The sequence below is a fragment of the Poecilia mexicana genome, unplaced genomic scaffold (assembly GCF_051168715.1).
Source record: "Poecilia mexicana isolate PSO_F unplaced genomic scaffold, ASM5116871v1 scaffold_3, whole genome shotgun sequence".
NCBI lineage: Eukaryota > Metazoa > Chordata > Actinopteri > Cyprinodontiformes > Poeciliidae > Poecilia > Poecilia mexicana.
The window spans coordinates 2,761,468-2,775,827 of record NW_028263372.1 but is presented as its reverse complement, the minus strand read 5'-3'; the positions used below and the strand labels follow the sequence as shown (position 1 = coordinate 2,775,827).

Below are 14,360 nucleotides of genomic sequence, written 5' to 3'. Positions count from 1 at the left end.
AAACAACAATTAACATAAATGTACCACAGATCTGCAACCAACATCCACAAAATTAATGATTTTGATGATGTCAGGTGACAAAATGATATGCTTATTGTTGCTTGATTTGCGTTTGGGTACTGTAAATTATTTTAAATATATGAAGCACTTTGAACTTTCTGATTCCTGAAATGCAAAAAAAAGGAACTTATGAAATGTAAATCAGAAGTAAACAGTACATATTATCAAGTTATTTTTTTCTTCTTTTACATTTAGTCTTGATCTTGATTATTTTTTTGTTCTCGTCTTTAGATGACAACATGAAACTCACAAACAGAATTATATTTATAATATAAACTAATATTTGTCTGTACTGTATTCACAGGCTCAAAAGGAGGACAACATCGAGGTTGTAATAATCGGTGTAATGGAAAGTGATGAGACAAATATGAAAGAAGTTCTCCTTGAGAATGATAGAACCTTATTTGTCTCAACTGAACTATGGCAGCCTTTTGATGCGGATTTGGAGAATGGCAAAATTGAGGCCCGAGTGGAAGTTAAAGGGAAAGAAATACAAAAAATGTCAAAGAAATGATCTGTTTTCAAAATAAAAAAAAATAGTTCCTAATGTTGTTCTTGTTATTTATGTACTAATATTCTTATTATTTATTTAATCAAATTAATCAATTTTTTTTCATTTTGAAAACAAATCTATATTAATGTTGTTATTTTTGTACTAATATTCTTCTTCTTATTTATGTAATCAAATTAATAAATTTGTTTCATTTTGAAAACAAATCTATGTTAATGTTGTTATTTATGTATTAATACTTTTCTTATTATTTAATCAAATTAAACAAGATTGGTGTTTAAAATGCATTTTGGGGTTTAAATCATGACTTCATCTGTTTTGCTGACATATGTGTTAATAGCTTGATGCTTTTCACTTTTGAGTTATGTTTTCAGCAATACATTGAAATTGCTTCTGGAGAGAAGTGCACCATTTGGAAATGAACAACGTATATATATTTTTTTTATCAAATGCTATGTATTTTCTCATATTTTAACTTTCCAAGTTAAGCACTGCTTTATTGACAAAAAAATTGCCCTTGTTTAACTTGAAAGAGCATGCTTGTCATGTACTTTACACCACGTCCCAAATTTATGTCAGTTTATTACCAAATTTGGCTAGATTTCTCTCATTTGTTAATGATTAGAATGCAACCTGTAAATAAATCAGTCAATAGATTTCATTGAAAGTTCAACTACATATCCATGACATTCTTCAGAGAATAAAATTGGTATTGAAAGAAAACACAGAAAAAAAATATTTTAGATTACCATATTTGTAGCTATCTACCACATATAAGGAGCAATACATTTATGTACTCACCTTGTCAATGCTATGAGCAAGGGGTTCATCCACTTGCTCATAGCATTATATATATATATATATATATATATATATATATATATATATATATATATATATATATATATATATAACATGTTATATATATATATATATATATATATATATAACATGTTATATATATATATATATATAAAACATGTTATATAATATATATTATATAACATGTTATATATATATATATATATAATAAATAAATAAATATACTTATGTATTTAATGTACTGTGTTTTTATTGTCACCAACTGAGTGTGTAACGTGATTTGTGTGATGAGGAGCGATGATAAACGATGGAGAACAGATGCGGAGTGAGGCAGGCAGTTCTCGTGTCTCATCGCTGGGGGCGCTCATGAACCCAGACAGTGTGACTGCACAACTGCAGAGTAAGAGACTGTAACAGCGAGTTAGCAATACAGTAGCTGCTCTGATACAGAGAGCGAGAAAGACGTGGTTTTGAGCTGTACTCTCACGGTTTCTCTCTTTGCTTTTAAGCACAGCACGAAATTAATAATATCTACGTCTCTAAGTTTTATTGAAATAACGGAATTATTCTGGGGCGGCATCGGAATAATAAAGGAATAGCCTTTTTGTCCTCCAGGATTGTACGCATGTGCGAAATTTCCCTATGTAAACAACATGCAGGGGGTCTATATTTGTAAATCCGATTATAATTAAGTCAGTGCCCACCAGCTATAAAGCTCGCACAAAATGTTCAAAATGCTTTTTGCAGATTTGCATGCAACTATTAAATATTTTTTGAGTGATTATCACATTATGATGTACATTTTTTAATGTTTGTGATGGTAAACCATACATAGATATAATTGTTTTCTAAAATAGACAAATAGGTTTGGTAAACCAAGAGATGGTTAATTTCTAAATGGATTGGAAAATTTGGGACTTGAGGTAAAAAAAATTACCATAACCACACTGACATTAGATGCAAAATAAATAAATGGAATATAAAAGTGGAAAATTGCACTGTGTAATAATGCTGCACACATCAAAAGGCAAACTAAAAATGTACTAATTTCTATTTATTTTCTTTACATGCTGTCAATACACAATGTCATTTCATAAAATGTCACATAACTTTTTCATTGCAGTCCAGTCAAACAAACATTTCATTTGATTCAGACTATCAAGCAGTACAGTATTCTGAATTATTCAAAGTAAACAGTATCTAAAAAAAACCCAGCAGATTGCGTTGAATTAATGATATTTACCATTCACTCCTTCTCAATGAGCACATAAAAGTGAAAAATATTTGCTGTGTGTCATTGATTTTTTTGCAATCCTCATACCGAGCAACAGTGGAGAGGAAAAACTCCCTTTAACAGGAAGAAACCTCTGACAGATCCAGGCTCGATACAAGCAGCCATCTGCCACGACTGACTGGGCACAAAAACAGCTTTCTGTGCAACAAAAAACTGATCAATGTGGAATTATTTTTGATTATGAAAATGATCAAAAATGATTTATGCTTTATAGTTTAGTTAAAAAAACAAAAACCTCACTGAAGCATGACAAAGCATGAAATTGGAGGTGTACAAGTTACACAGATACATAAAAATTTTCAAGGACATGGTTAATTATATTTAGAAATATTGTCATTCTTAACCTTAAAGAATGGAATGTGAATTGCAATTAAGAAAATGTCAAGATTACAAAGCCTCTAATGAAAAAAATGTGACCAAACCCCCCACCCCAAGAAACAAAAAATAAATTCAGTTTAAAATTTAGTATCCGAGTAAAGTTTACCCTATTGTTAAACTATACTAGTTCAAAACCCTCTTTCTAATTTTGCTAATGATTAAAATTGACAATGCTTTTCTATGATCATTCATTTCTTTTCCCTGATGTCTATATTAACCTGCTCAAATAGTATAAGTGTGGCAATCTTTTGCCATACCAGTTTACCAGCTGATACCCCACATGGATACAGGATTCACAGTTGTGTAACATGTGACTTTTTAAAAATAGTACAATAGCATAATTCACAATTTATTTTTTGTTTCTCATAAAGATTTAAAAGGTTTTTTTTATCCCTTTTTATTATCACAATGATCACTAATAACAGGTGACCAAGCATTACACATTGCATAAAGTCAGGAGTCACAAGTTTACACACTGTGAGTCCTGTCTTATTCCCACTATACCCATATTTAAACTAGCTGATACTTTAACCCAGTATGTGGAAACCTGTTTGGAAAAAAATAACACACGTGTACTGAAAAATGATATAAATGTGCAAATCTATAGAAATTTTAGCAGAATGAAATGAGCTTAATTACTAATTTTTTCAAACTTGTGCATAGTTCACATTTGCATGGTTGTTGTGAAGATGAATCTGGTGATGCAAGCTAAAATAAAAATAAAAAATCAGTCACTGTAAAGATATAAATGTTCACACATGTTGGGACCTTTCTGGTTGCTGCTGCAGCTTCCTTTAACCTGCTGAGTGTTTGCTCCAGCATTGAACAGATGGGTGCAGATCTTCAGGACAAAAGTGGGACACTTTAACCCTCTGAGCAAACAACTCAAGTTTCTTACTTCTTCCTACTCCTTTTCAAACATGTTAAGATATCTGTGGTCTAAAAATATCTGTCTTTTGGATTCCTTGTTCCTGTGCATAATTTTATACTATAATATTCAAAATAAAATAAATGGAAGCATCAGTCCTCATCACAGCTGCCACAGGTGTCCTGGAATGCTGATTGATGTATCATGTCATCTGTCACAACGCGTTTTGCTGTCGTATCACGGTTACATGAGAGCCACTAAAGGTGAAAAAATAAATATGACAGTCAGCTGGACAAAGATTGTAGTCATTTCTCAGTTAAACAGAAGCGATATTTGAGTACTCACCAGAGTCAGCTGCACCTCATGTCTGCTGGTGACAGGGACATCTTGGAAGGAAGACATGTATGGCAAAGTCCTCCTGAGAAACCAAAAGAAAACATGTGTTGTAATGATCTATCAACTGTAAACGTCCCATGACACATGATAGCTAGTTACCTTCAACCTTGCTGCAGGAGACACAGTGTCTTGTAAGTGAAGTTTCATGAACAGATGTTGACTTCATGTTTAGCTGTGAGGGTCTCAGCTTGGATGGCCGAGCTATGACTTAAGACACCATAATCTGTAATGCAAAGAGATATATCATGAGTAACAATGGCATTCTCAGAGACAAGAAGTGAACATTTACACTTACAACTCAAATAGCTCCACTTCAGCAGCAGTAGGATATCTCTTGACTGATGCAGCAAGAGGACATGTCTCTGAGTGCTCAAGCTGGAGGACATGTTTCTGTGTAAGGAAGTTCTTTTTTTTTTCCCTCAGTGGCCACCAGTGCTCAGTTGTGAGCTGACAGGATGCATTTCACCCTGTGCCTTCAATAACGACTGTCATGGATCTTCTGTTTTGGTCGTGTGTGAACTGGATGAGATGTTGAAGCTTGCAGTTGTTGTTTTTCAGGCGGTGTTAACTGATGTTGAGACTAAAATGTTCCTAGTCAAAGCCCCCCACCCACTATGCCTACTCCCATCCTCAACACCCGTTTTTCAGCCATGAGGGGGCATCAGCTGGCATATGTTATTGGTCCAGGAGGAAGCCTGTGCTACACACAGACCTCCTGGTGAATTTTTTTTATTTTGTGATCTACTGTAGCAGCTTGTTTACAACTGCTAAGACAGTTGTGGCTTGTGCACTTATCAATCCTGACCCAACAATATAAATGCACAAGCCACAACTTCTTTAAAGTTTTTATGAATTTGAAGTTTGCATTAATCATATACTATACTACATACCATATACATACGTCATATTAAATTGAGCTTTAATTTAATGTATCAAATCAAATTGAGCAGACTTATTTAGGTATAATCAAATGGTTAGATTTTGTGACAAAAGCCTCATAAATAACTTCAATATTTATTTATCACTGGAAAAATTGCAATATTTTTAAAACTCAAACTGTTTAGAATCTCAATATTTCCAAATTACAGAACTCTTATTGGCTGAATAATGTAATGATTTGAAGAAATATAATTGGGAACGCTGTTGTGTAATATATTTTAAAAGGAAATACAAACAATTTAAAATTTTTACCTTTGGCATGCTTTTACTCACAGACCTCCGATGATTCAGTTGTGGACAGGACACAGAACACAGGATCATGGTAACTGTAGTAAGTTCTTAACACGCCGGATTGCAAACATTTCTGTGGCTGAGAAATGAAAATTAGATCGAGCAATGTGTTTTTCTCTGTGGTAGCAGAGGTGATCAGCTGTACATATCCACGAGACTGAAATAGTTCCAGAATTTGCCCTGTTGAACTGCGTACCTGATTCTCGTTGAAATCTCCACATACAATGACAGGCTGACAGTCCAACATCTCCAGTGCATCCAGAAGGCTTACCAGATTTTCCAGGAACGGTCTCAGGCTGTAGTCAGGAGGTCTGTACACAGCTGCAATCACTGCCCTGAATGGAGACTCAACCTTCAAAGCCACAAACTCAAGATCAGTCACATTTAGCAAATACTGTCTTTCATGAGCCTTAATATGGTTTCTGACATAAACAGCCACGCCACCTCCATTTTTGGAAGCCATTTGAGGAAAATTTGAGTAAGACATGTGTCTGTTTCGTTTGAACATATTGTAACCATCCAGATGCAGATTGTCAGCAACAAAAGAACCTTTCAGGTGAGTTTCAGTAAGACACAGCACATCTGCCAGACACAGTTCATGATGTTTCCTTATGTCACAGATGTGAGATGGGAGTCCCTCGGTGTTGTGGAAAACAATTACCAGCGTTTCTGGCCTGTTTAAAGTTTCTTTCACCTGAAGAAGAGGCATCATGTCATCTACGCTGGCTTGTCTCATGGTCTGGAGAGCTGCAGTGACTTGAGGATTGGCAAATATTTTTTTTTCGTCAAAATCCAGTAGGTAAAGTCCACTGAGAGACGTCACTCTGCTGAGAGCTACGTATGCCATACCTGGTTCAAAGATTTTCTTCAAGGAAACCACAGCTGCATTTGTTGTTAGGCCTTGGGTTTTATGAATGGTGCAAGCAAAAGCCAGTTTCACAGGGAACTGTCTACGTACCACTCCATTGAGCTTCAGATTTTCCTCTGCTCTCTCGATGTAAACAAGATTGGAAGTGTCTGGAGGTCCACTTTGGTTTCTGGTCCCACTTGTTTGATTATCCATTGTCAGGCCCAGCTTAGTGATGCTGCTTTCATCATTTTCAGAAGTTACAACAGCTGTTAGTACACCAAATGCACCATTAACTAGTCCATTTTGTACATCAATATTTCTGGTGAGCATTACACGAGCTCCGACCGCAACTTTCAAAGTGTCTGCCAAATCATTTCTACCTCCCTTACATGGTCTGTCTTTGCGTGCCATTCTGCCTGTTCGTGGATCCTTTTGGAAGTCATCTGCATCAATGGTGATGATGTTGGAATGTAACAAAGTCAAAGTTGCCAAATTGTGTTCATCCACCAACTTATTGGTCGCAAAAATATGCAAAACTTCAGGAGGGCAAAGACTTGGTTCTGTGATGGCTTGCGATAACAAATCTCTGTCAGCCTGAGACAGCTCATCCGTCTTTTCTTTCACCCGAATTCTGTTTAGCATCTCTGCAAACGCAATGTCATCTTTTTGCCTCATAATTTCAGTTAGAGAGGTCATTTGAAAATGCTCCTGCCACAAGTCAATGTCCGCTGGATCGTGTACACACAGAGGTGTAGATTGTTGAATTGGCTTCAACTGAGCATAGTCCCCCAAAACTAGCAAAGATACTCCTGAAAACGGTTTATGACTTCCTTTGATTTGTTTGAGCCGTGCATCCACATAAGCAAAGAGGGGCTTAGAAACCATGGAGATCTCGTCAATAATCAAGATTTGAACGTTGAAAAGTTCTGACCTGATTTCATCCAGCTGGTTGCCAAGTCCTTGAATTGGAGGTTTTAGCGAGCGTGGGAGCTTAAACAAAGAGTGCAGTGTTGTTCCACCGATGTTGAAAGCTGCCGTTCCAGTGAAAGAAGTGAGCAGAACAGTTGGAGCCGAAATATCAGCATCTTCTGAAAAGCGTGGCAGCCTGCTGAGTATTTTGCGTGCCTCTGAGTAAACGCATCGAATCAGATGTGACTTACCAGTACCTGCTCCACCATTTACATACAGAAAAAATGGCTCTGGTTTCAGACCGCACACAAGTTTGATGCACCAGTCTCTGATGGCATAGAAGATACAGGCCTGCTTCTGGTTCAGGTTCTGATACATTTGTCTCAGCAGAGTTGGATCCATGGCGGGGGGTTCTCTGATGGCTCGCATTTCTGTGACAGCAGAAGGCTGAGGACAATAGTCTGGAACGTTTTCCTGTTCGTTTTCGGGGTCTGCCGGCTGAAGGTTGTCGTCGCACTGTAACCTCACAACTTCAGATTCAGGAGCAAGATTACACCATTCGTCAATCACATGGTCTCTGCTTTCCTCAAACTCTTCAAGGGCACTCTCAATCTCCTCCTTGTTTTTCTCATATTTATCTCTGTTTCTCTTGACAACACTTTTAACAGTTTCAAGGCGGTCTGAACCTGGTACTCGGACGCAGCCAGAGGTGTAAAAAGACTCGTAGGTAGGAAGATTGACGCTTCGAATTTCAAACTCCGACCGATGAGGAAGGTACAGTCTCAGTAATCTGGCATAAAACTGCTCCGGTTCCTTCTCTTTAGAACAATGATAGTAGCGAATGACAGAGGGCTTGTCATTTTTCCGCCTGGTCACAAATCCCAGCTGATTTAAAAGTGGTAAAACACCATTAGCGCTTGCCTTCTCTGAACTTACAAACCTGCAGGTGGCAGCGAAATCAGCCAAACACATCTCCTCATATTCTGGTGTTTCAGGCCGTGCTTTGTACTTATCTGTCAAACTTGTCATCCATATATTGAAAGAATCCAATGGGATGTCCTCCAAGAAAGACATTGGCCGGCTCATTTTTAAAGGATTCTCGTCTGTTGGTATAAACACGACACTGCGGGAACAGTTTTTCATCTTTAATCCACAGGCACGAGCCACGCACTCCTGAGCACTGATTTCTCTCTTTTTTGAGTAAGCCTGCATGATGGCTCTCATTTCATCACACTCATTGACTCGGTCCATGTTTGAATTATCCATCACTGTCTTCAAGTACTCTGAAAGTCCACTTTCTTTTTTTGTGATGTATTTTGTCAAATACTGTATACATGAGTAGGCATTTAGTATGAAAGACACATCAATGTTACTGTCCCAAGCTTTAAGCAGATGTGGATTGTAAGCATTTATCCAGCAATCTTTGGGATCACGCTTCAAGTAGATGGCAGTCTTTTTGTTCATGATCTGAAGACAAGATTCATACTCTTGTAGTGTCAAGTGACACCGAGAAAGGATCTGCTCTAAACTCATGGAAGCGACTTCAGGTTCGTTCAGGAGCTGCATGAAAGGCCTGAGTTTGGCTTTAGCAGATTCAGTGTCATTGTTCTCACCTGGTCTGGAGATCATCGTGTTTCTGCAGGGGGGCTTTGGAAAACCAAATCGACAGCCAGAGTTCACACTCTTGAAACAAGACCTGGTGTGATTCTTACTGTGCCTCTGAACTTCAGAAACTTTCCGATACAGTTCTGGTTCTCTGTCTGGATCAGGAAGCTGTGCCGAGATGTATTTATCAACAAAATTGCACACAGTTTGATCGTCTGAGTCATCCAGCTGTGGAGCTCCTTCAACCCATAGCATCGCATGGATGTGTGGACTTCCTCTGTGCTGAAACTCAACTCTGTAAAAATAGTCAATCACTTTTCCCAAAGGCTGAGCATCTGACAGCAACAAATCTCTGAAAAGTGCCTCAACTCGCTTATCGAATAAACGCATGCAGGTGACAGGATTGGATCGCAGAATCTCAGACTTGGCGGTCCAGTCAAGAGCGTCGACATCAATTTCCTCACCTTGTTGCCTCTTTATAGCTTGAATGATTTCAGGCCATCTGAATTCCGCAGCTGAAAACGTGACAAAAAAACAGGGGGTGCCAATTTGACGAATTATACTGAACAAGTCTTTTGTGGTTTTTTCCCAGTATGCCGGGGTCCCCCTCAGTGGCTGCATGAATCTGATTGCATCTTTATTTCTCACCAGTTTCTCAACCTCTCGTTTGTCCTGTAACATACCTGACGTTATTCTGCGACCATCTCTGGTTCTGGTCTTTCCTTTTCGTAGCTGGATTGTCATGCTGTTCTTAGCCAAGTGTATCTCTGTGACAAACTGTGCAAAAAACAAGTACGTTGGGTCTCTGGCAAAGCGATTATCAACATGAAATAGCCTTGACTTGAAATATCCACTTGGTGTGACTTTAATGAGTCTCCTTGTGTCTAAAGTGTTCTCTGATGTTGGAAATTGTACCGGAAAGCTCATGGATTCCAAATTCGGGGTCTTAAAAAAGCTGACGGGTGAATTTGATTGTGCCGGCGCCAAGCAGTATGTACTTTCAGAGAAACAAAGTATCTCTTCTGATATGTCAGGAGGCTGAAGGCATGATTCTATAGCAAATCCTCCATTTGGCAAATCACCTTCATCTCCATCATTCATCTGTTGCTGAAGTTGTTGACAATCACTGTCCTGATCATTTTCAACCTCATTTTCTGCCTCACATAAAGCATTTTTCTCATACTCGTCAATTTCCATCAGATCTGCTTCATCATAGTCATCCTCATCCATACTTACATCACTATTGCCATCATCATCGTCATCATCATCAGGAAGTGTAGGGTCACAAAGCTCAGCTTCATGTCTAATATTTATGTCCCGATACTCTGGATGAATCTCCTTCAGTTTTAGTAATGCAGAGATTAGTTTGGACCAGGTTACTGTCTGAAAAAGTTGATGACCTCTGTAAGACAAACGTCGCTTCAGTTTTACTCTCATCACTTGGCATTCACTCCTAAGCCTGGGTAATGCATTGACTGTCTCTTGGAGCTCTGATGGTACGCACACAAAATTGCCCCTTATTAATCTTTGTCTGCCTTTTGGAAGCGGAATGATCTTTGCAAACGGTATGCACTTAGCAATCAGGTGTCTTTCCAGAATATTCAAATCTGACAGTTCACTGGGAATTTCTGCCAAGTCAAGTTTGTTAGCTGCTGCTAGCGGTGGCATGCATCCTTTCTTTAAATGTCTGTGGCAGGTGTGACAAATCCACTCTTGACTTCTCTCATGAGGAACTGTACACTGTCCATCCGTGCAGCCTTCATCACAAACATGAACATACTTGCCTGTCAGACACTGTTCAACCACATCTGGTTTCTTTACATAATTCGACCTTTTACACAGTTCCACTTGGTTGGGAAACGAGGACTTGTGGCACACAGTGCATACATAAGTGGGGCCAGCCTTTATATTTAATCTGAAAACTGAAATGGCTTCATTAATCACTCTGTTCTCTGGCGTATCACTTTCAAGGTTCTCCGTTTCTCTCTGAGGGAATCTTTTCATCTGTCTGTATTTTCTTTTTAATTTAATTGCACATCTGATGTTATGTCTCATCCTAAAGGAATTGTCTTTATTATATTTGTCTCTCATCAGGGTTTTCATCATTTCTTTGTGTCTCAGCCTGAATTCTTTGTTTTTTGCATAAAGCTCAGTCATATATGATCTCTGTCTCTGTCTAAATGTCGAATTATTTCTGTATAAATTTCTGATGTAACTTTTCTGTCGTTCCTGAAACGTAAGATTATTTCTGTATAAATTTCTGATGTAGCTTTTCTGTCGTTCCTGAAACGTAAGATTATTTCTGTATAAATTTCTGATGTAGCTTTTCTGTCGTTCTTGAAGTGCAGGATTACTATAACAAATTCTGACATAGTCTTTTTGTCGTTGTTTAAATTTTTCATTCTCCCTATATGCCGTCCTGATGCGTGATCTCTTTTTCTCTTTAAACTCAGAACTCTGTCTATACAGATTTTTCATGTACAGGTTTTTCTTCTGCTTTCTATCAGGGTTGTTTTGAAAATTCCTGCGAGAGTAACATTTTTTCTTTGCTCTGAAAGATTCCCTTAACGCATAGTTTTCTCTTTCCTTCCTCTTCTGATTCTCTTTTCTTTGTCTCAGTTTCACTGTCTTAAGTAGTCTCATCTTTATCTTTTGTCTTTGTGCTTTAGGGTATTTTGTCAATTTCAAAGACATTTCCAAAAGTACACTTGTTGCATTTCTTGTTCCACTGGAAATGGGGAGTACTGTATTTTCTTGTGTCATAGACGACATAAAACTAACTGCATTAGATGCACCTTCAATTACATCATCAGAAGAACAACTTGCAACAGGAGACATGACTTCAACATTGTTGTTTGACTCAAGAGCAGGAATGTTTTGTGCAAGGGAGGCAGACTCAACCTCATGTTGAACAGCACTTGGTGTGTCAGATTCAGGTAACAGAGGAGACGTGCCAACTGTGTCTGAAGCATCTCTCTGGTAAAATGAGAGGGGCTGGAGTTCAAATACACAAGATGATGGTACGTTAAGCATTGTGTAAACTGACTTTAATCTCTGAATCATGTCAGTAAGATGGGCAAATTTCAGCATCACTGCTGTGCCAAAGTTTAAAAGACTGAATGTCATTGGCATTCCATTTTTGTTTCTTGTGTGTGGGTCAAAGTATCCATATTCACCAGATCTGCTTCTGAAAACAGCAATGCATAAGCCTGACATGATCAGCAGCGCATATTGTAAATCTGATGACAAGTGGCTCAATGCTTCTTCCAGGCTTGGATAAGTCTGTCCACCTCCAAATGTTCCACACACAGGTAATGGAGTCATGTCCACCTGATATGATGACCTGCGAGCACTTACCTCATTTGGTAGTTCATCAGTTGCCAAATGGATGCTACGAGGAAATCTTTCTCTAGCCTGTCTGTACACAGCATCACCTTTATCCAGAACGAGGTCAAGATCTGGTCTGGTAATCATTTCATTCTCGTGGAAAAAAGCCAGAAACACCAAACTGTTGGCCATACACTGACTGTTCCTGTATTTTCCATATTTCAACGAATCCTGACTCCGTGAAGCACACACATGTGTCATTGATGGCTGAAGTTCTACATTAACTCGAGACTGCCGAGCTGAACCACATCCCCTTTTCACCATGTCAGCATAAGACACCTGTGATGCACTTTGCTTTGTATCTCTTGCATCATGCTGGAAAGTTGTTTTGGCAGTGTTTCCATCAGATAGTGCTACCACAGAGGATAAACTGTTTCCACTTCTATCGTTTACCTGCTGTCGTTCAAAAGACTCCCCAACACACATATCATCTCTAGCAACCTGTCTCTGTGCAACATCTGTGTATGGTATATTCTGAAACTGCTGCTTGTTGTTCTCAGAGTCAGTACCTGTCACTTGATTGCTCTGAGACCGTTTCTCCTTCTGCCATCTGAGCTTCTGAGCCTGAGAACGCTGATTCTTTCTCGGCATTGTTGATTAGACTTCTGGACAGGTCAGGCAGGAAACAGCAACTCCAATGGTCCTTATTGATCTTTTTATCTCAAGATAAGCAGATACAACACAAAACTACACCAATGTACATACAATGAATGTATTAGTGTTGAATAGCCAGTCAGTACAAACCTGTGCACAAACCTGAAGTTCAGTCCAAAGTCAGTAGCAGCAGGCAGGAACACGAATTAGGCAGCTCAGATAAGAAATGAGCTTTACTTCAGTCCAACTGAAATTTTGTTCAATAAAAATTTAGCTCAGTAGATTTTCAGTTCTTAAATGTATACAGATCAAGTATTTAGCTGATCTGTTTCAGAAATTATTTAAAATATAATCCAATTTTGAAATAGAAGTTGTTGTTTTTTTAAACTTCAGGTCCAAATCAGATTACTCAAAAAGACGTCTTAGAAATATCAAACTTTTTACTGTTTTCGACTTTATGCCAATAGTGCTCTATAAATATATTTCATCAGACAAGACCAGAGCTTTACTTAAATCCAATTAGAATTGGAGCAATGTAGTTCAGTGGAAAACAAACTTTGCTTTCAATTCTAAAATTTATCCAGATCAAGTTTTTAGTTGACCTGTTTGAGTAATTATTTATTTTCAGCCAATTTTTAAATGGAAACTTTTCAAACTTAATGCCACAATATGATATTCAGAAAATATATGCCATGAAATGATATTCAGAAAATATATGCCACTCAAAAAATATATGCCAGAACTGTTCAGAGGTCACAGGACGTAAGATGTGAGGGGAAAAACAGATCTAGTTACTGGTAAACTAGATTAAGAGAGACAGGCAAACATCAATTTGGCAGTAAACTGATGGTTGAAGAAAAAAAGGGAACTCTGGTTACTGGTAAACCAGGCTCTTGAATTCGGAAAAACCAGGCCGCCTATTGGGATGCTGGTTTTTGAAAAGGTTCGTGTTTAGGGACGGGATAGAAAAATGCATAGAAAATGGGTTTCCAGATATATTGGAAGGAAGAGGAAAGAGAAAAACACAGTTGGAAAATGAAAATGCTTCCGATAGTGGTTAGAAAAAAAGTGTCCGTGGAACACCTGCGAGACAAAGAACAGCTAATAGACATCAAAATGAAACATTCTCAACAGAGCAGCTTCTGGGTCAGATTCCATCTGAAAAGGTTCAAACTGTGAAGAGATGCATAGCTACTACTAGTGAACTAAGCTCTGTGGTGTAAACTGGGTTGTTGCTGTGTTTTCATGACCTTTATTGAAATAGTTCAATTAATGTAGATTATGATTTTCTTACTGATTCAATACGAAATAGGATGTATCCCAGCATACCAACAGATAAAAGAGTCAGCTGCTTTAGAAGAATGTAATGCTGATTTGGACCTTCTTGATCACAGAGCTTAAAATGAGTGACAGAAAACCTCATCATGAGTCCAGAAAACAAGTCAGGGTCCTCATG

The 14,360-nt window shown here is 38.0% G+C and overlaps 1 protein-coding gene and 1 long non-coding RNA gene across 2 annotated transcripts in view; one reads left to right on the top strand and one right to left on the bottom strand.

Annotated features, from left to right (window-relative positions):
- The window catches only part of cemip (cell migration inducing hyaluronidase 1), a 274,166-nt gene that overhangs the window by 90,671 nt on the left and 169,135 nt on the right, over positions 1-14,360 (top strand). The window lies entirely within an intron of this gene.
- On the bottom strand, positions 2,433-5,980 carry LOC148160096 (uncharacterized). The gene is made up of 3 exons (XR_015762446.1): positions 4,429-5,980; positions 4,279-4,351; positions 2,433-4,190 (listed from the first exon to the last, which is right to left on the bottom strand). It is a non-coding gene; the product is annotated as an uncharacterized LOC148160096 (long non-coding RNA).